Source organism: Hemiscyllium ocellatum, chromosome 2 (assembly GCF_020745735.1).
Source record: "Hemiscyllium ocellatum isolate sHemOce1 chromosome 2, sHemOce1.pat.X.cur, whole genome shotgun sequence".
NCBI lineage: Eukaryota > Metazoa > Chordata > Chondrichthyes > Orectolobiformes > Hemiscylliidae > Hemiscyllium > Hemiscyllium ocellatum.
Window position 1 is genome coordinate 23,443,420 of NC_083402.1, and position 22,884 is coordinate 23,466,303.

The window sequence follows — 22,884 nt, forward strand, 5'->3', positions numbered from 1 at the left end:
TGGCTGAAAGGCTTGTCTTTGTGTGAAGATTGTAAAGGAAATACCTTTGTAACTGGTGATTTACAAACCAGGGACTGAAATGAATAAAAGTTATTTTAATGCCAGTGTTTGAAAGAGTGGCCATATGTTTGCAAGCAAGTGACCGAGACAGGTATTGTGTCAGCAACTGTTTGACAAGCAGTTTGTATTGCTGATATGCCAGAGACTCATTAGAAGTGATCTGACCACCTTTTGTCTTTTGCTAACCAATGGAAGCATCTGAAAAAAGATGATTGAAGCAGTGCACTAGACATCAGAAGGGTCATGAAGATCATCTCAACATTAGAACCTGGGAACATAGACCACTAAACTGCCATGCCCATTTCCTCCCTTCGTCCATGGACTACTTTATCATGTCCATTTATCTTTTTCTGTGTAAAGGGGTGTTTAAAAGAGGATTAGAATTTAATTAGTATTATATTTTCATGGTTTATAACTATTCATGTAGCTATAGTCTAATGACTCATAGTAAATCATGATTCTTCTTCAGTACAGAAACCTGGTCTGTGCTTTTTATCATCTGAAAGTCCAATAAATCGGTTATCTTTGGGCACCTTATAAAGACTTTAGGTATTGTGACAACTCTGGAAATGTCATGGCTCAATTTTGAGCACATTCCACCTTATTCTATGCATGGGATAGTAATGTTATAGTTGACTTCGGCAGACCATGTTGCACAAAAAGAAAAATACATTTTTGAAGTTCTTGTTATAGTATTTGAAGTTAACAAGAATTCAGATTCATAAATTCCAATCCCTTCAAGAATAGTTGAATTCAATAAGGCTGGTCCTTTTTAGACTGACATACAAAAAAAAAGACAAAAAGATTAGTTTAGGCAAAACTTTAATGTGCTGGCCAAACCTGCCCATTGCAAGTTCAGTCAAATGCCATTGGCCATTTTGGCTGAAAGGCTTGTCTTTGTGTGAACATTGTAAAGGAAATACCTTTGTAACTGGTCAAATGCCGTCCTATCTCCCAATGCTCTTCCCTACACTTCCTCTATTGATAATCCTCATGGTGAAACACCATCACACATCAATTGAAAAGCAAATGGCCTCTAAATTGTCTGATTAGATTATACCCAAGTATTAAACAAACAGTATTTTTAGCCCAACTGTAATATCTTAACACTTAATAAATGAACTTGCTCACCAAACTTGAGAAAAGAAACATACTTTAAAAAGAAGCCATGTGTATCTTCTCAGTTTATGACAATTGTTTCCTGGAAACTCCAAGGTAATCTTCAAGGCCTCTATCTACTTCAGAGAAGCAGCCTTGAGACCATTGCATGTGGTTTGACTCTCACAGTATTATGGAATTAGAAACAAAAATTCAGGATGGAATGGATTCATGTAAGTTCATTAAGGAGTGCCAGCACGGATTTCTTAAATGAAAATCTTACTTAACTAAATTGTTGAGTTTCTTTGATGAAGTGACCAAGAGTGTTGATGAGGTTAATACCATTGATATGTTGTTCCAAGACTTCTGAAAGATGATTGATAAAGAATTGTAGAACAGAGTTGAAAGCAAAGTCAGTGTCTGACAGAGTAAGAGTAACGTGAATATAAAATTGGCTGAGAGACAGGAAACTGAGAATAATGGTTAATGGGTATGTAGAGTCATAAAGTCATAGAGATATAGAGCACAGAAATGGATCCTTTCATCCAACTCATCTATGCAGATCAGGTATCCTAAATTAATCTAGTCCTATTTGGCTTGTATCCCTCTAAACCCTTCCAATTCATACACCCATCCAGATGCCTTTTAAATGTTGTTGTTGTATTCAGCCTCCCCTACTTCCTCTGGCATCTCATTCCATACACGCACCACCCTCTATATGAAAATGTTGCCCTTTTGATCCCTTTTAAATCTTTCCCCTCTCACTTTAAATCTGTTCCATCTCATTCTGGACTCCCCTGACCTAGAGAAAAGACCTTGACTATTCTTCTTATCCATGTCATTCATTTTAAAAGCCTCTGTCAGTTCACCCTTCAACCACTGACACTCCAGGGAAAATAGTCCCAGCCTACTCAACCTCTTCTTAGAGCTCAAACCCTCAACCCTGGCAACATACTTGTATATCTTTTCTGAACCCTTTCAAGTTTAGCAACATCTTTCCCATAGCAAGTTTTTGAGCTTCAGGGAGGTTTGTCTTTGAGAATCCATGGATTGGTATTGGACCCTTGTTTTTCCTGATATACGGATATTTTCGACCTTGATGTACAGGTGATTATTTCAAAGTCTGTAGACGATGCAAAATTTGCAAGCACTCACAACTGTGAGGACAGTACAGAACTTCCAAAGGACAGTGATGAGTTTGTGGAATGGTCAGATAGGTGACAGGTACAATACAGAGAAATTGAGGTGATATATTTTAGTAAGAAAACCCATGGGGAGACATTATAAACTGAACGGTAAAAGCCTAAAGGACATGCAGTAAGGCATGTGTGTACATGTGAGTAAATCATTAAATGTAGCAGGTCAGGTAGAGAAAATCATTCCTGAAATGTATAGTATGCTAGACTTTATTAACAGGGGCACAAATCACAAGAGCAAGGGGTTAAAGCTGAACATGCATAAGACAATAGTTGGATCCCAGCTTGAATATCATGAATAACTCTGGGCACTGCACATCAGGAGGAATGCAAAAGAGATTTGGTACAATGACTTCAGGGATGAGAAACTTCAATGATGAGCATAGATTGAAGAAGTTGAGACTGCCTCCCTTGGAAAGGAGAAAGCCAAGAGGAAATTTACGATGAATTTTTAAAACCATGGTCTGTGCAGAGTTGATGGGGAGAGATTGTTTCAATTCATAAAATTTACAAATGAGAGGGCACACATTAAATTAACTTGCTGAAGGATCAACTTCAATGGCAGAAAAGACTTTTCTTGCTGAAAATAGTGTGGGGAGGTTCAATTGAGGCTTTCAAAAGGGCAGCAAATAATTATTTAAACAGAAGCAACGTGCACAGTTAATAGAACGTTCAGAAAAATGGCATTATGTATTAATGCTCATTCAGAGAGTTTGTGCCAGTGCCTTCAGCTGAATGGTCTCTTTCAACAGTATACTAATTCTGAGATTCTATGATTCTGGTTAAAGTGCAAAGTGAGGTTACTAAGTCGTAAAATGATTGTGTTATTATCAGACTATTCATCCAAAGACACAGATAATGTTCCAGGGACTTTGTTGGAATCCAGTCATGGCAAATTTGAATAAAGATCTGTTGATTAAGAAATCATTGTCAATTTTGGATGAACCCATCTCATTCACCAAGGACTTCTGGAGAAGTAAATTGTTACTTTTATCTGGTCTAGCCTACATTTGATTCCAGACCCATAATAATGTATTTGGCTGTTAATTGCCCTCTGTGTAATTATTGATGGACAATAAATATTGGCCTGGCTAGCAATGCCCACAACTTGTGATTTTTTAAAAATAGCTTTTCCAGCATAATCAGAAACCAAGGACCTGCGCAATTAAGATACTGGAAATATAGTGTCTCTGAAGTTGCCTGAGTTCTTCATCCATATGACATGCCAAACATTTTCACAGTAAATGTGGTCTTGTGTTTCCCAGATTCCACGAGCAAGTGAAACAAAAGATGATGCTTTTTAACATTGCAAACTGTCGCTTCCTGTGTTTTCAGCTGTCCAGCTCTGAAGCTGCGGAACTCTCTCTTTTTTGCTTCTCTACCTCAATCCTCTAATACTCTCTTCCTCATGTGACTTTTTCTGGATAAGTCACAAGTTTTGTCTGGACATCCTCCAGCGAATTACAGTGAGGTGGTTTGGTGCTATATAAATGCAAGTTATTGATGTCAGAACTTGCAGAAAATTGACATTCAGCTCCCACTTTTTAACAATTAAAGCAGGTTTGATTTCCTGGCTTGCCAATGCATCTGCTGAGGTTGCAATTTAAACGGTACTGAAGGAGAGGTGTAGTAAGTTTTGTTTTCTCCAAGGTCACTTTCTCATCTGTACTTTTGCTCAGTGTCTTTCTTTTTGTATTGCTTCTTGTTTCATCAGGCTAAATCAATTGTAATGCCATTGGGTGCAGTCAGCAAAGAGGGCATTATACATTCTGTTTGTTATTTTGGAGGCGTTGAAAAGCTTTCATTATAAGAAAAAGGGTTTTAATAAATGTGCATGTGAATTGGGAAATCTTTATAAAGCAGAATCCCAGCACAGCTTCTTAATGCTACAGACAGCCCTTGGAATTCAAGATAGAAAGGCTGTGCCTGACCAAATCTGAGCAATTACTTGCAACCTAGCAGCAGGATACAAGGCAGATTTAGAATGATGACAGACAAGAATGGAAAACAGACATACATTTTCATCTCAACATTTCATTATAATAAGGCGAATTGTGATCGTTTATTTTTGAACTAACTAAAAAATTAAATATTCAATTTCTTTGCTAACTTTTTTAAAAACAAAGCTGCCACAAGGCTGTCATTTTGGATCCATGACTTTTAAAGGCATAATCATTGCTTTTTGGTTTATGCTTCTTAGTGAATTATTCAGTACCTAGAACCTTATGGCTGAGATAGTTCAAGGCATTATTTAAAAGTATTTGCGGTAGATATTTGTGTCAGAGAGTGGTGTGAACAGGCACTATCGGACTAAGACCTGTATTATACTGTATCTGACTTGAATTCCTTCATGATCTATTGTGGCTCACTGGTAGTGCACCTGGATTTCAGTCTCAGCTGCTCCAAATGTATGTCATAACATGTTTGAAAAGGTTAACAAAAATATCTCAAAAGTCTGTTCACCTAAGTTATCAATGGTGTCATGGTAATGTTCTGACCACAAGCCAGAAGGCCTGAGTTCAAATCCTATCTGCTCCAGAGGTGTTAAAGAGCATATCTATATAGGTTGACTGCAAAATATCTGGAAGCTGTTTGGCACTAGGTACAAACTGTGGCTGATTGGATACACTTGTTTCGTGCTATTGCCCAAGTTGAATTGCCATCCTTTTTAATTTCAAACTGTTTAAGTGCAAAACTAAAGGATTTCTGCTTCATTTTGCTTCCAATGTGCACAGCCTGTCTCACTGAGTTGCTCATTAGCTTTATGTAGCACTTCTGTTATTATCTTCAAAGTGAGTTCCTTTATTATTGTGTTTATGACATGGCACATGATCACCATTGACAAATTTAGGGAGAAGCAAACACAAATTGAACACTTGGACATATTTATTTAATACATTCATCTGTAAATGTAAAAAGTAAGTTAAATAGTATAAGTTTAAATAAAACATATGTCTTTGGCTAAGGGACCAGATGGGAAGATGAGGAGAGATTTTATGCAATATGCTCTTATGACATAGAATACATTGGTCAAATTTTGATGAAGTCAGATTTGATAGAGACTTTGAAAAGGGATTTGGATGTAGGGGAGAAAATAAAACACTTTGTAGGGCTATGGGGTAAGACAGGGTAAATGGAATTAATTGAATGCCACTTTCACAGAGACATTACTGGTTGACCCAATGGCTTCCTTCCATACCTTTTATGATCTCTTAATGCCAAAATTAGGCAACAATTTTCAGTTGCATAATTATGGTCTTTTAAATAATCCAATCCAGGTTTTTTTGTCCATAGACAGCCCTGTTTTACACAATCCAAATTCTACCTACAGTTGAAGTGAGTGTTGAGAAGATCAGAGCTGAAAATGTGTTGCTGGTTAAAGCGCAGCAGGTCAGGCAGCATCCAAGGAACAGGAAATTCGACGTTTCGGGCAAAAGCCCTTCACTGTTGAGAAGATTACTTCTAGCATGCCTCCCAGATCCATGAAAATGGTAAATGCAGAAGCATTCAAGCAGCTTTATCTTAGAGCTTCACTGATTTTTTTTCTACAATATTGTCAGAAGGCCTTCATGGAATTCTTAGGCACAGGGGTTGATGCAGTCATAAACGTTTCCAGTGAAGGGTGTTGCAGTTCCCTGCATTGCTTACCAACCCACTCAGCTTTCTTCTAATACACAGAATGGTGCCAATTAATCATTATTCTTGGTGTATCCTGCCTTTCTGATGTTTTTTTTAACAACGTGGCATCCAATGCTTTGCTTCATGAGGTTTCATTGTTGCACAGCTTACAATTAGAGTTTGTGCAGCATCCTCCACTGCAATTATTCGGAAAATACTCCCCACATGATGTAGAAATCTGTTTATCTACCAAATCAAAGCTAGAAAGAGATTATTTGATACAGTGTAACAGACATTGGTCTAACTTTGGGTCCTGCATAACTCAACACATGAAAAACTATTCTGCTGTCAAGCATGAACAATAGGTTATTATGTAAAGTATATTCTTGGTGCATTTGTTTCAAATATTAATGATTCTTTTAAGAAGATAAATGACTAAGATTTAGCTCATGAAATCAAATTTGAAATTAATAAGTAAATATTTAAAAGTTGAATCATTTGGCTAAATTTAGGAGTGTATTGCAGTAAATGTCATTCATGTAATGTCTTTCAGCACTTATAATATCCAAGAAAGACAAGGCTCTAATTTGTTGTTTTGTTAAACCAAATAAAACCTGACAGTGATGACAATTTTCAATATCTTGAATGATAGCTACATTGGAAAAGAACTACGACACCTCCAGAGCAAATCTAAAAATAATGATTTGATTTCTCAAAATCTAAAAGGTCTTGCAATTTGAGAAGTTAATTACCTCAGCTACACATTAATAAAAAACGAAATGTTCAGTACAAATAATTCTCTTCCCATATTGTGACACAATTCAACAGATGCATTTTTAGTAGAACCTTTAATCAGCTTGCAATTCAAGAGCAGTACTTAGCTGCGAGTTTGAGGAAGTCTTGCTACATGGTGGCATGTAGTTTGCTTGGTTCTTTGTTCTGATAAAGTAGGAGATGATTTTAAATAACCTGCATCCGTCAAAAGGATCAGCTAGATTTTATGCCTACAGTGTTTCCTACACAGTAGGTCAACAACTTTAGTCACCAAATATTGATCTCACTAGATTTGGATACTCACCCAAAAATGTAGAGTGGAGTGGATCCCTGGACCCCTTTGTGCGGCCTTTAAATCGACCTCCATTCTTTCAAGGTGGAATTTGTATGTCTGTACTAATTGGAGTGGAATCAAGGCAGATCTATGTTCAACAAACTTTTCTTATTTTCTCCTCTCTCTTTGGAAGAAATGGGACTTAGAAATTTTCTTAAACCAGGTATTTCAGGGTCAAGAAGTCCAATGATTGATCTGTAAAGTCAATATTGTTTCACTTCCCATGATTGATCCTAATGTGTTCCTTATAATTTCTGTTCATTGAACTTGTAAAATACAATGCATGTTATGAAAATAGACAATCATGCCAAGGTGTTTGAAATATTCATTTCAAAAAACTCATATTTTCAAGAAAAAAAGGCAATTTTGATATTGACAACGAATGACATCAGATTTGTCTCCTTGATTTCCCATTTGTGCCAACTTCGATTGTCAAAATATATTGACATGTATGCAACAAAACATGGCTCAAGGAAGGGCAAAATTGGATGTTAAATATATCAAGCCAGAGCATAGCAGCCAAAGATTTTTCTCACATGCATCAAGATGGAATTGAGATTAGGTATTCTTGTGATTCTGTCCTGATGACTGAAAGTAAAAAATTTCAATGGTCATTTCAGCTTTATCTAAACACTGAGATTATCACTGAGCAAAAGTGAAAATACCATTCTATTGCATTTCCTAAATATAAAGGGAAAAATAGAAAGGGTAATTGACATTTATGCAATATGTCGAGGAGTGTGGTGCTGGAAAAGTACAATCAGACAGGCAGCATCCGAGGACCATTCATTCCTGATGTAGGGCTTATGCTCAAAATGTCGATTCTGCTGCTCCTCATATGCTGCCTGAACAGCTATGCTTTCCCAGCACAACACTCTTCGACTCTGATCTCCAGCATCTGCAATCCTCACTTTCTCCTAATTTATGCAATACATGTGGTCTTCAAAACTCCATTTGTAGCTTTTAAAATTGGAGTGAATTGGAGTAACTAGAACCAAGTCTTTGAAATATTGCAGAGCACTGTAATTTATTTGCAATGATGAGTTAATTCATTGTAATAATGACAGTCTTTTCTCAGAAACAACCTGATGAATTTGAAAGCCACACAACGGTCATGTGGGAAAGATAATTGTCAACTGCCTTGTTGAAGACCACATAAGATGGTGCTAAAATTAGATACAGGCCATTTTGTGTCAATGCAAAGAATGAATTTCTTCACACAAAGGGCAGTCATAGTCATGGAGTCATATAGCATGGAAACAGACCCTTCGGCCCAATCAGTCCATGCCAATCATAACCCCGAACTAAACTAGTCCCACCTACCTGCACTTGGCCCATATTCCTCCAAGCATTTCTTAATCAAGTACTTTTCCAAATTTTTTTTCAAATGTTGTAACTGCACTTGCAACCCCCACTCTCAGTGTAAAGAAAATTGCCCCTTGTCTTTTTAAAATCTTTCTCCTCTGACTATATAAGTACGCCCCCTTGTCTTGAAATCCCTACCAAAGGAAAAAGAATGCCTTTCACCTTAACTGCATTTAAGTATAGTGGAAATCTAGAATACTTTACCTAAAATAATCTGCAGAGGCAAGGGAGTAAAATGAAAATTTCAAAAGTGAAACTCATAGATTTTTGTTAGCCAATGGCATCATGAATTATGAGGCCAAGACTACACATTTTAACTGGATAAAACATTGATTAGGTCAGAGCTAGAGTATTGCATGCAGGTCTGGAACCTATGTTGTAGGAGTGATGTGATTGCACTGGACATAGTACAGAGGAGGTTTATCAGGATGTTGCCTGGGCTGGAAAAAGATCATTATGAAGAGAGATTGGATAGCCTTCGGTTGTTCTCATTGGAGCAAGATGAGATTGAGAGGGGACATGACTGAAATGCATAAAACTATGAGGGGCATAGACAGGGTGAGAGCTATTTCCCCTTGATGGAAGGATGAATGGCCAAAAGACAGAGATTTAAGGTAAGGAACAGGAAGTTTAGATCTAAGGAAACTTATTTTCACAAGAGGATGGTGGGAATCTGGAACTCTCTGCCATAAGGATGATAGATTCAGAAGTTTTTAATAAGTAGTACTTCATTTAAGAATGATTTTTACTTCTAGTGGTCATGCCAAGGCAAACAAGGCTATGGATGAATGGGATTAGAATAGTTAGAGTTAGAATACAGTTAGACTAGACAATTGGATACAAAAACTGGCTTAAAAGTAGGAACCAGAGCATGGTGGTATAAGGTTTATTTTTGGACTGGAGGCCTGTGACCAGCAGTCTGCCATAAGTGTGCCACAGAACTGGGTTCACTGCTTTTCGTCATTCATAGAAATGATTTATATGTGAATAGAGGAGCCATGTTCACTAAGTTGGCTGAAGACATCAAAATAGGTGGTATAGTGGACAGTGAAGAAGCTTATCACATAGCACAGTGGTACCTTGATTAGATGGGCCAGTGAACCAAGGAGTGGCAGATGGAGTTTAATTTAAATAAATGTGAGGTACAGTGTTTTGGTAAGGCAAACGAGGGCAAGGCTTATACAAATAATGATAGGGTCATGAGGACTGCTGCTGAATAGAGATCTAGGGCTGCAGGTGCATAGTTCCTTGAAAGTGGAAACAGGTAGACAGGATAGTGAAGACAGCATTTGGCATATTTGCCTTCATTGATCACTGCACTGAGTATAGGAGATTGAATGTCATGCTGTGGCTGTACAAGACATTGGTGAGGCCACTTTTGTAATACTGCACCCAAATTTGCTTGCCCTCCTGTAGGAAGGCTATGAAAGGGTGCAGAGAAGATTTACAAGGTCTGGAAGGTTTGAGTAGTTGGGGTAGGCTGAATAGGCTGGGTTTTTTTTCCCTGGAGCGTCGGAGGCTGAGGGGTGACCTTATAGAAGTTTATAAAAGCCTGAAGACATTGATAGGGTGAGTAGCAAAGGTCTTCTTTCCAGGATAGGTGAATCCAAAACTAGACAGCATAGATTGAAGGTGAGAGTGGAAAGATTTTAAAAAGGACCTGAGGGACAACTTTTCACACAGTGGGTGGTGAGTGTATGGGACAAACTACCAGAGGAAGTGGTGGAGGCTGTACAATTACAACATTTAAAAGTCATCTGTATGGGTACATGAATAGGAAGAGATTGGAGGGATATGGACTAAATGCTAGCAAATGGGACTAGGTCAGACTAGGATTTCTTTCAGTGCCTATGACTTGGGCTGAAGTGTCTGTTTCCATGTTGTATGACTCTATGGCAAGTTGGTGGTTACATTTGGTTGATGCAGACTTAATGGGCTGGAGGCCTTTTCCTGTGTTGTCGAGCTCTATGACTATGGTTACTTTTAAGACGGATAGATGGATTTAAGATGCAGACCAGCTGTGACCAAACTTGAATGATGATCTAAATATGTTCCTAAGATGCTGTTGGAATAAAGAAGAAATATACAAACAATCAAAGGGTCAAAAACCACACACTTCTGATCAGTTGGTCTACTCAGGAATCAACAATTCCTGTTCTTTGTTGTCATGGCCCACATCTCAAGAGAATAAATATGTCAAAAATTCAAGAATCAAGCCTGGATTATGGTAGTGAATTTCAGATTGAAAATAATGTCATCAATGTGCTAAGAACCATTTGGTGTATTTTGCAGAATGCTTAAAACTTATGAAAATGTTCGATGTTAAAACTTAGGGATTTAGATATTTCTAGTTCTAAATTTCATTCAAATACAGAGGGAAGTTATGTGGTTAGAAAGAAGGTACTGATCTATACAGGAAATCCACCCTCAAGCTGACAAGAAGCATTTTGCATTCATATTATGAATTTAATGTTACTAATTTACAGACCAAATAAACATAACCTGAGCAATTTTTTGTTTAATTGTACTCTAATTAACACTAATGAATCATGTGCGGACTATTTCTTGGAATGATATTAGATTGCTTTCTGATAATAGTTTGTTATATTCATATTATGCAGTGTTAAATTCCTCTTGAGATAATGTGTTGTTCTGCTCGATCACTTTTATGTTGCCAGATCTAATAGCCATAAACAGGCATATTGACCTCACTTTTTACTCGTATATTTTGAGGTTGATCAGCAATCACTAAGTCAAGAGAGATACAAGGCTTAGTGCCCCTCTCTTACAGACCACAGGAGCCACAGTATGTATTACCTAACAACATCTTATCAAGTTTAAGTTGGAATTTAAACAATGCCACCACCTTCAGATTACCCTCCAAACTAGATCAGTTCTTACCAGGTGAAAGTGAGGACTGCAGATGCTGGAGATTAGGGTCAAGTTTAGAGTGGTGCTGGAAAAGCACAGCAGGTCAGGCAGCATCCGAGGAGCAGGAAAATTGACGTTTCGGCAGGAACCTCTGCATAAACCGCATCATCCGCCGACATTTCTGCCACCTGCAACAAGGACAGAGCCCCCCACCCCCCAGTCCTCACCTTCCACCTCACAACCTCTTTCCAATCCACATCATCCGCCATCATTTCCGCCGCCTCCTGATGAAGGGCTCCTGCCTGAAATGTCGATTTCCCTGCTCCTCGGATGCTGCCTGACGTGCTGTGATTTTCCAGCACCACTCTAAGCTTGACTCAGTTCTCACCAGCCCTACATTTTGGGCCAGGTAACATTCTGTAACTCCTTACCTTTACAACATTGTGGGACAATGATTAGTGCAAGAACTAGAGCAGTTCAAACAGATGGACCATTTGTACCTTTGTAGCCAGACTGTAAGTTAAATGCAAAACTGCCTGCTTCATCGAATTGCTGTGAATAAACAAAACAATGCATCAATAATTTTCACTGAGGCATCTTCTGATCTCCTGCCATAGTCTCAGAATCATATAGGAAGTACACCAGGAGAATATTATTTCATCTATAAAGCTTGCTCTGCTCCATGGGTGGCTTAGTGACTTGCACTGCTACCTCACAGTGCCAGAGATGTGAGTTTAAGTCTACCCTTGGCTGACTGTGTGGAGTTTGCAAATTCTCTCCAAGTCTGTGTGGGTTTCCTCAAGGTGCTCTAGTTTCCTCTCACAGTCCAAAGGTGTGCAGATGAGGTAGATTAGCCATGCTAGCTTACCCCATTGTGTGCAGGGTAGGTCAATTAGCCATGAAGAAAAGGGCAGGTGTATCTGGGTGGGATGCTCTTTGGAGAGTCAGTGTGGACTTGATGGGCCAAATGGCCTTCTTCTTCACTTTAGAGATTTGATGCTCATTGTGACTGTAGCTGATCTATTGTTTTAATTCCATTTTCCTGCCTACACCCCATATCCCTTGAATTCTTGTGACACCAAAGATAAGCCATTTAGGCCATAAATATTTCAATGATGGCATGTCCTCCGGATAGAGAATTTGATAATTTCACAATACTTTGAGGGAAGGAAGTTCTCCTCACCTTGTCCTTTTTGATGAACCCCATACGCTGAAACTGTGCTCCAACCAGAGAAAGCAACCTCTCAGATCAATTCTGCTGAGTCTTCAGTAATCTTGAATATTTCAATGAGATTAACTCACATTCTAAATTCCAGAGAACACTCAGACAAATCACTTGGCCTTTCATCACATGACAACCCTTTCAACCGTGGAACCAATGTGGAAAAGCCTGCTGCACCACCTATAATCAAATATATAGATATTTTTCATCAATCTGTTCAGATGTGCTATGTCTGATAGATGGCACATAGTTAGCACTGTTACCTCACAGCACCAGGGACTTGGGTTCGATTCTACCCTCAGGTGGTTGTCTGTGTGCAATTTGCTCATTCTCCTTGTGTCTGCGTGGGTTTCCTCTGTGTGCTCCGCTTTCCTCCCACAGTCCAAAGATTTGCAGGTTAGGTGAATTGGCCATGGGAAATGCAAGGTTACGGGGTAAGGAGGCAGATCTGGGTGGGATGCTTTTTGGCGAATAGATGGGCCAAATGGCCTCCTTCTGTACTGTAGGGATTCTATGCTAAGGCATATAACTGAGCAAGTGGGATTTGAACACAGACCACCTGGCTCAAAAGTATGGGAAATACTACTGAATTGCAAGAGCTCCCAATCTAAATACATCTTTTCTGAAATGTGGAGACAAAATTATACACTCTAATCTAGGCATCTCATCAGAGTCCTCTGTAACAAAACTTCTTTATTTTTATATTACAATTTCCTTACTACGAAGTTAAACATGCTGTTTGTGAATGCACCCATATCTCCCTGAATGTCAACATGTACAAATTTCATACTGTTCTGCTGTTCTCACAAACAAAGTGAATATCCACATACTTTGTCACATTCCAGAAGAATAAAGAACAGTACAGCAGAGGAACAGGCCCTTTGGCCCACCAAGCCTGTGCTTACACATTATTCTTTTCCAAACTAAAAGCTGTTTTGCCTCTACACCATCCATATCGCTCTATTCCCTGCCTATTCATGGGTCTGTCAAGATGCCTTTTAAACACTGCTATTGTATCTGTTTCTACCATATTTTCCAGCACCGCATTCCAGACATGTACCACCTTCTGTGTATAAAACCTGCCTCTCAAATCTCCTTTAAACTTTCCCCTTTTTACCTGAAACCTATGTCCCCCGGTAACTGGCATTTCTGCCCTGGGAAAAAGACTCTGACTATCCATTCTATCAATGCCTCTCATTATTTTATAAAATACTGACAGGTCACTCTTCACTCCAACATTCAGGTGAAAATAAACCACGTTTGCCCAATCTTTCCTCATAGCTAATACCCTCCAAACCAGGCAAACCATTCTTGCACCTCTTCAAAGCCAAGTATAAATAATCACCCAACTTGTCTCAATCAGACCTTATGGACAAGGACCAGACTTCTACAGGATAGACCCTGGTCAAAATCCCATTGAGTGACTGATGCCTCATACCCAACCCACTCATGGTTAAATGGTTCTAGACACATGCTCGGTTCTAACTTGCTGCCCCTACAATGGGGAGTGAAAGTGAAGCCCAATATCTGAGGGATAATCCTGGAATATGGACTTTCTGATTCCCAAAATCCTCATTGCAAGATCTACCAAAATTATAGCAGTACTCCAAAAAAAACACATCTCGACAACATTGCTACAAATAGCCACATTTTTCAAGATAATTCACTTCTATCAGTGAAATTCTCACGCAGAGTAAGCCTGCAATATAAAAAAGAAACCCTCCAAATTGCTAATTTTTTTTTCATTCATTTTTCACTTGCAGACTTCAAACAGGGAGAATTGATTTTCCAGCTTCAAAAAGGAACATTCATTTTTTTAAAGTGTTCTGGATTACATACAACCCTGAGAGAGGAAGAATGCTGCTTATATCTCAAATTGGGGATCGATTGGTGATTTACTACTAACATTTTGGTGCTGGTTTACAGAGGGTTTTATCCAATTTATTGTTCCCATGCATGTTCGTCTTATCATTTATTTCTGATCATTTAACAAATGAATTTCTGTTTAACCACTCTACACAACATTTCTCCATCATTTACATAATCATTTCCACATGCAAAATCAAAATCAAGCTGAATATTTTTAATCAGACAACTATGCTGCTGTTTTATTAAAAATAAAAAGTCCAAACGCTGCATTTTAATTCTGTCAATTCTAAGTCTTTCAAAACAATATGAGATGCAGAAGGAACTGTGGAAATGAATTGCAAGGAGCAAACAGATCTGCAAAACACATTGCTCAATCTCACACACAAAAGAGCAAATTCAAAATTTTTGAACTGTAGATTGGAATTGAATAGAATAGTAATTTATTGTCACTTGTAATTATGAAAATACAGTGTAATGTGTATAAATCTGGTGCCATTTCAATTACACAAAAGAAAATAATTGAGACAAAGATTTTTCTTCCCTCTAAGACAATCTGGAGTGGCTACAAGGGAACACCATCAATGAAGCTGCCCATAAGGCTGCCAAAGCAAGGAATTCCAGATCTGACCCAACACACTGCCACCGCCAAAGCCAACACCGAAACCACTGCATCACTATCATAGCATGGACGGACAGATCGGACCCACCAAGCTGAAGCTGCTGCTCAAGCCGTCACCACTTTAGTCGCTGCCTATGCCACATTGTCAACATAGCCACGAGGAATGAACAGGAACCAACATGTCACCAGCCCTGAAACTGCAGCAATGCTGCCTGGAGGAACGAACCAGACCAAGAAACCGACAATGAAGCCTTTGCTCAAGCCATGGCCATGTTAGTCACCTCTGAAGCTGCTACATTGCTACCATAGCCACGAGGACCAAGAATCTAGCTTGAACCACCCACATTCATGCGATGGTCAAGAAGGCACAACAAAGCTTCTTCTTCCTCAGGAGGCTAAGGGAATTCAGCAAGTCCATAAAGGCCCTCACCAATGTTGACAGCTTGGTGTGGCAACAGCTCTGCCCAGAACCATAAGAAACTACAGAGAGTTGTGAATACAGCCCAGACTATCATGCAAGCCAACCATCCATTGACTCCATCCACACTTCTGGCTGCCTCAGAAAGGCAGCTAACATCATCAAAGACCCTTCACACCCTGTTGTAATCTCTTCCATCCTCTTCCAATAAGAAGAAGGCACAGAAGCTTAAACATACGTAGCAACAGGTTCAAGAACAACTTCTTCCCTGCTGTTATTAGACTTCTGTTATTAGACTTTTAGGATTGCTCAAATTTCATATGCAATAGGGATCCATTCATGCTAACTTATTTCCCTGTATTTGGTCCACAACCTTCTAATCCTTTCCTATCCACGTATTTGTTGTTAATGTACCTGCCTCAACCACTTCTACTAGCAGCTCATTCCATATGTGCACTACCCTGTGTAAAATAGTTGCCCCTCAAGTTCTCTTTTATTCTTTCCCCTCTAGTCTTAAACTGATAACCTATAGTCTCAATTCCCCAACCCTGGGAAAAATACTGAGTTCATTCACCCTATCCATACCTCTCGTGATCTTATACACCTCTGTAAGGTCCCTCCTCAGCCTCCTATAATCTAAAGAAAAAAGTCTTAGCTTGTCCAACCTCTCCCAATAACTTAGACCCTTGAGTCCTAGCAATATCCTTGTAAATTTCTTCTTCATTCTTTCCAATTTAATTTAATAACATCCTTCCTACAACAAGATGATCAAACAGAGCACAATATTCCAAATGCGGCCTCACCACATCCTGTATAGCTGCAACATAACTTCTCAACTTCGATACTCAATGCCCTGACCAATGAAGCCCAGTGTGCCAGAAGCCTTCTTCACTGCTCTGTCTACCTGTGACTCCATTTTCAGAGAACTGTGCACTCCTTAAGGTCCTACCTTAATTTGACATCCCAAAATGCAAGACCTCACACTTACTTATATTAAACTCCATTTCTCAGCCCACTTCCCCAGCTGATCAAGGTACTGCTGCAATTTCTGAGAACCTTCCTTACGGTCCATGATACTGTGCATTTTAGCGTCATCTGCAAACTTACTAATTATGCCTTTTACATTCTCATCCAAATCATTAATATAGATAATAAACTGTAATGGGCCCAGCACTGACCCCTGATGCACTCCACTAGTCACAGACCTCCAGTCCGACAGGCATCATTCCACTATGACCCTCTGCTTCCAACCAGCAAGCCAATTGTGTAGCCAATTTACCAGCTTGGCATAGTGGCTCAGTGGTTAGTATTGCTGCTTCACAGCACCAGGGACCTGGGTTTGATTCCAGCCTTGGGCAACTGTCTGTGTGGAGTTTGCACATTCTCTCAGTGTCTGCGTGGGTTTCTTCCAGTTTCCTCCCACAATCCAAAGATGTGCAGGTTAGTTGAATTGGGCATGCTAAATTACCCATAGTGTTCAGGGATGTGGAATCAAGGGAAAAGTAGAGTCATAGGATAGGGGAATGGGTCTGGGTGGGATACTCTGTGGGAGTTGTTGGGCCAAAGGGCCTGTTTCCATACTATAGGGATTCTCTGGAAGCTCGCCCTGGATTCCATGCAATCTATGATCGATGAGTAAAGGACATCTGGATCCATCACTCTGCTGCTGCTGCTGCTGCTGCTGCTGCAGCAACAGGCTTTCGTGACCACCTTCCTCTGCCAAGGTCACAGAGATGAAGAAAAGTTACTTTTGATTAGATTCCCTATAGTGTAGAAACAGGCCATTCAGCCCAACAACCCTCTGAAGAGTAACCCACCCGGACCCAATCCCCCACATCCATCCCTAACACTATGGGCAATGTATCATGGCCAATTCACCTCGCCTGCATATCTTTGGATTGTGGGTGAAAACTGGAGCACCCGGAGGAAACTCAGGCAGACACCGGGAGAATGTGCAAACTCCACACAGGTAGTCACCTGAGGCTGGAATTGAACCAAGTCCCTGGTGCTGTGAGGCAGCAGTGCTAACCACTGAGCCACCGTGCCATCCACCTACTGTGAGGAAACAAAACTAAAGAGCAAAGAGGAATGCAGCCAGCCAGGTGAGTGGAACAGTATAGACTCAGGAGCGCCAATACTCGCTACCCTGCTGGTGCTGCCATCATGAACCGTGTAAACTATGGCTTTAACATGAATACTTACAAGTTACACACAGTGTATATTATGTGCAATGGTATACTTGTTCCAATTAGAGAAACTAAGAAAGACTTACATTTGAATACTACCTTTTATTACAAAGTGCTTTGCTGCCAACACTATAATCCAAACAGGCTATGCCATAAGACCGTAAGAAATAGGAACAAGAGTAAGCCATTTGATCCTTCAAGACTGCTCAGCCATTCAGCTGAACTGACATTCATCATGTCTGCTTTTCTGCATTTTCCCCGTCACCTTCATTTCTCTTACATATCGAGTTTCTATCCACCTCAACCATAAATATACACGAGGACTCCACCCCCACAGCTCTCTGGAAAGAAGTTCCAAAGCCTCACCATCCTCTGAAAGAAGAAATTTCTCCTCATATCAGTCTACAATTGGTACCCTTTTATTCTAAGACTATGCACTTTAGTCCTGGACTCTCTGTCAAACCCCTTATGAATTCAGTCTGTTTTATGAGATAACCTCTCATCCTTCGAAACCAGAATGGGTAGAGTTCAAACCAGTTTCGCCATTCCTCATAAGTCAGTCCCTCCACACCAGGGATCATCTGAACAAAGCTTTTCTGAACTGCTTCCAATGTAATGACATCTTTCCTGAAATAACGGGATTAAAATCGCTCACAGTTCTTCAGACGTGGCCTCACCAACACCTTGTGCAGTTGCAATGAGACTTCCCTACTCTCTTGCTCTAACTCCATTGAAATAAGGGCTAACATTGCATTAGCCTTCCTGTTTACTTGCTGCACCTGTGTGCGAGCTTTCTGTGTTCCATGCACAATTGACCAAAGCCCCTTCAGAGCAAAGAACATAGAACATTACAGCACAGTACAGGCCTTTCGGCCCTCGCTGTTGCACCGACCTATGGAACCAATCTGAAGTCGATCTACCCTACACTATTCCATTTTCATTCATGTTTATCCAATGACCATTTAAATGCCCTTAAAGTTGACGAGTCTACTATTGTTACAGGCAGTACGTTCCACGCCCCTATTATTCTCTGAGTAAAGAGACATCTGTCCAAATCTATCACCTCTCAATTTATAACATGTCCCCTCATGCTAACCATCATCATTTGAGGAAATATGCTCTCACTGTCCACCCTAACTACCCCAGATTATCTCATGTATTGCATTTCTCTGCAGATTTCTCCATTTTAATAATATCCTGTTCCTCTCTTCTCCCATTCAAATTGAACAACTTTGCATTTTCCCACATTATACTCCATTTCCCAATGCTTGCCCACTAACTTAATCTATCAATTGTATCATTGAACTCGTAGAATCCCTACAGTGTGGAAACAGGCCATTAGGCCCAACAAGTCCACACCGACCCTCCGAAGCGTAGTCCACCCAGACTCATTCCCCTTCCCTATTACTCTACATTTCCCCTGGCCATTGCACCAAACTTACACATTTCTGAACACTATGGGCAATTTAGCATGGCCAACCCACCTACACTGCATATCTCTGGACATAGAACATAGAACATAGAAGGATACAGCGCAGTACAGGCCCTTCGGCCCTCGATGTTGCGCCGACCGAATCCTACCTAACCTATACTAGCCCAATAACTTCCAAATGCCTATCCAATGCCCGCTTAAATGACCATAAAGAAGGAGAGTTCACCACTGATACGGGCAGGGCATTCCATGAACTCACAACCCGCTGTGTGAAGAATCTACCCCTAACATCTGTCCTATACCTACCACCCCTTAATTTAAAGCTATGTCCCCTAGTAACACCTGACTCCATTAGCGGTAAAAGGTTCTTAGTATCTACCCTATCTAAACCCCTAATCATCTTATACACTTCTATCAGATCTCCCCTAAACCTTCTCTTCTCCAATGAGAACAGCCCCAAGTGCCTCAGCCTTTCCTCATAAGATTTTCCTACCATTCCAGGCAACATCCTGGTAAACCTCCTCTGCACTCGTTCTAAACCTTCCACATCCTTCCTATAGTATGGCGACCAAAACTGCACACAATACTCCAGATGAGGCCTCACCAGAGTCTTATACAACTGCAACATGACCTCAGGACTCCGGAACTCAATTCCTCTGCCAATAAAGCCCAGTACACCATATGCCTTCCTCACAGCACTATTTACCTGGGTGGCAACTTTCAGAGATCTGTGTACATGGACACCAAGATCCCTCTGCTCATCCACACTACCAAGTAGCCTACCATTAGCCCAGTAATCCATCATCTTGTTATTCCTACCAAAGTGAACGACTTCGCACTTAGCTACATTGAATTCCATTTGCCACATTTCCGCCCAGCTCTGCAACTTATCTATATCCCGCTGTAACCTACCACTTCCTTCCTCACTATCCACAACTCCACCGACTTTTGTGTCATCCGCAAACTTGCTTACCCAGCTTTCAAGTCCTTCCTCTAGATCATTTATAAAGATAACAAAAAGCAATGGTCCCAAAACAGATCCTTGTGGTACACCGATAGTAACTGCGCTCCAAGATGAACATAATCCATCAACTACTACCCTCTGTCTCCTTCCAGCCAGCCAATTCCTAATCCAAACCTCTAATGTATCCTCAATGCCATACCTCCGAAGTTTTAACATTAGCCTACCATGGGGAACCTTATCGAACGCCTTACTAAAATCCATATACACAACATCTACTGCTTTACCCTCATCCACTTCCTTAGTCACCTTCTCAAAGAACTCAATAGATTAGATTAGACTTACAGTGTGGAAACAGGCCCTTCGGCCCAACAAGTCCACACCGACCCGCCGAAGCGCAACCCACCCATACCCCTACATTTACCCCTTACCTAACACTATGGGCAATTTAGCATGGCCAATTCACCTGACCCGCACATCTTTGTGACTGTGGGAGGAAACCGGAGCACCCGGAGGAAACCCACGCAGACACGGGGAGAACGTGCAAACTCCACACAGTCAGTCGCCTGAGTCGGGAATTGAACCCGGGTCTACAGGCGCTGTGAGGCAGCAGTGCTAACCACTGTGCCACCGTGCCACCCACAAAGGTTTGTGAGGCACGACCTGCCCTTCACAAAACCATGCTGGCTATCCCTGATCACGTTATTCCTACCCAGATGTTCATAAATCTTATCCCTTACCATTCTCTCTAAGACTTTGCCCACCACTGAAGTCAGACTCACTGGCCTATAGTTACTAGGGCTATCCCTACTCCCTTTCTTGAACAATGGGACCACATTCGCTATCCTCCAGTCCTCTGGTACTATTCCCGTTGACAATGACGACATAAAAATCCAGGCCAATGGCTCTGCTATCTCCTCCCTAGCTTCCCATAGGATCCTGGGGTAAATGCCATCAGGCCCAGGAGACTTATCTATATTCATCCTTTCCAATATTCCCAAAACCTCTTCCCTGCATATTTCCAGGGCATCCATTCTAATTATTTGTGACTCCATATTCACATCAGCAACAGTGTCCTGTTCCTGAGTGAATACTGATGAAAAGTACTGATTTAATGTCTCTCCAATCTCCTCCGCTTCCACACACAACTTCCCACTACTATCCTTGACTGGACCGATACCTACCCTAGTCATCCTTTTATTCTTGACATACCTATAGAAAGCCTTTGGGTTTTCCCTAATCCTACCAGCTAAAGACTTTTCATGTCCACTTCTCGCTTCTCTTAGCTCTCTCTTTAGCTCCTTCCTGGCTACCTTATAACTCTCAATCGCCCCTACTGAACCTTCACGCCTCATCTTTACATATGCCGCCTTCTTCCCTTTCACAAGGGACTCCAATTCCTTACTAAACCACGGCTGCCTCACAAGGCCCTTTACACCATGCCTGACTGGTACATACCTATCGAGGACACGCAGTAGCTGCTCCTTGAACAATCCCCACATCTCATTAGTGTTCTTCTCTTGAAGCCTGTTTTTCCAATCCACACATCCTAAGTCATGCCTCACTGCATCATAATTTCCCTGCCCCCAGCTATAGCTCTTGCCCTGCGGCGCACGATTATCCCTCTCCATCACTAAAGTAAAAGTCACCGAGTTGTGGTCACTGTCCCCGAAGTGCTCACCTACCTCCAAGTCTAACACCTGGCCTGGTTCATTACCTAGAACCAAATCCAATATAGCCTCCCCTCTTGTTGGCCTGTCGACATATTGTGTCAGGAAACCCTCCTGCACACATTGTACAAACACCGACCCATCTAATGAACTCGAGCTATAGCTCTCCCAGTCAATATCTGGGAAGTTAAAGTCCCCCATAACAACCACCCTGCTACCTTCATTCTTTTCCTGAATCATCCTCGCAATATTATCCTCTACTTCTCTAGGACTATTAGGAGGCCTGTAGAAAACACCTAACAGGGTGACCTCACCTTTCCTATTTCTAACCTCAGCCCAAACTACCTCAGATGGCAAGTCCTCTTCCATCGTCCATTCCACTGCTGTGATACTGTCTTTGACAAGTAATGCCAGCCTCCCCCTTTTTTACCCCCATGTCTGATCCTACTAAAACATTTGAACCCTGGAACGTGCAACAGCCATTCTTGTCCCTGTTCTACCCACGTCTCTGTAATGGCCACAACATCGAAGTCCCAGGTACCAACCCACGCTGCAAGTTCACCTACCTTATTCCTTATACTTCTGGCATTGAAGTATACACACTTCAATCCACCTTTCTGGTTACAGGCACCCTCCTTAGAGATCGCTGCATTATTCCTAACCTCCCTACACTCAAGGTCCTGTACCCTAAAGCTACAGTCCTGGTTCCCATGCCCCCGCGGAGTTAGTTTAAACCCTCCCAAAGAGTCGGACTGTAGGAGGAAACCGGAGCACCAAGAGGAAACTCATGCAGACACAATTAGAATGTGCAAACTCCACACAGGCAGTTGCCCGAGCTGGAAATGAGTCTGGGTCCCTGGTGCTGTGAGGCAGCAGTGCTAACCATTGAGCCACCGTGCCTCCCATTGAGCCACAGTGACGTTCACATGCTACTGTGCCACCCACAATCCTTCTTGCAATCTGCTTTTCCACCTACAAATTTGTGACATCTACAAATCCTGCCTCCAAGTCCCCAGTGGACATTGTAAACAATTTCAGAATCCTGATGGTCACAGGTTGACAACGTCAGAAACAACTCCTTAACCGCATTCACAGTTTCCTGTCCATTAACTGATTCTCTATCCATGTCAATATACTACCTCCAGCACCATGAGGGCTTATCTTATAAGTTAACCTTTTGTGATGTAATTC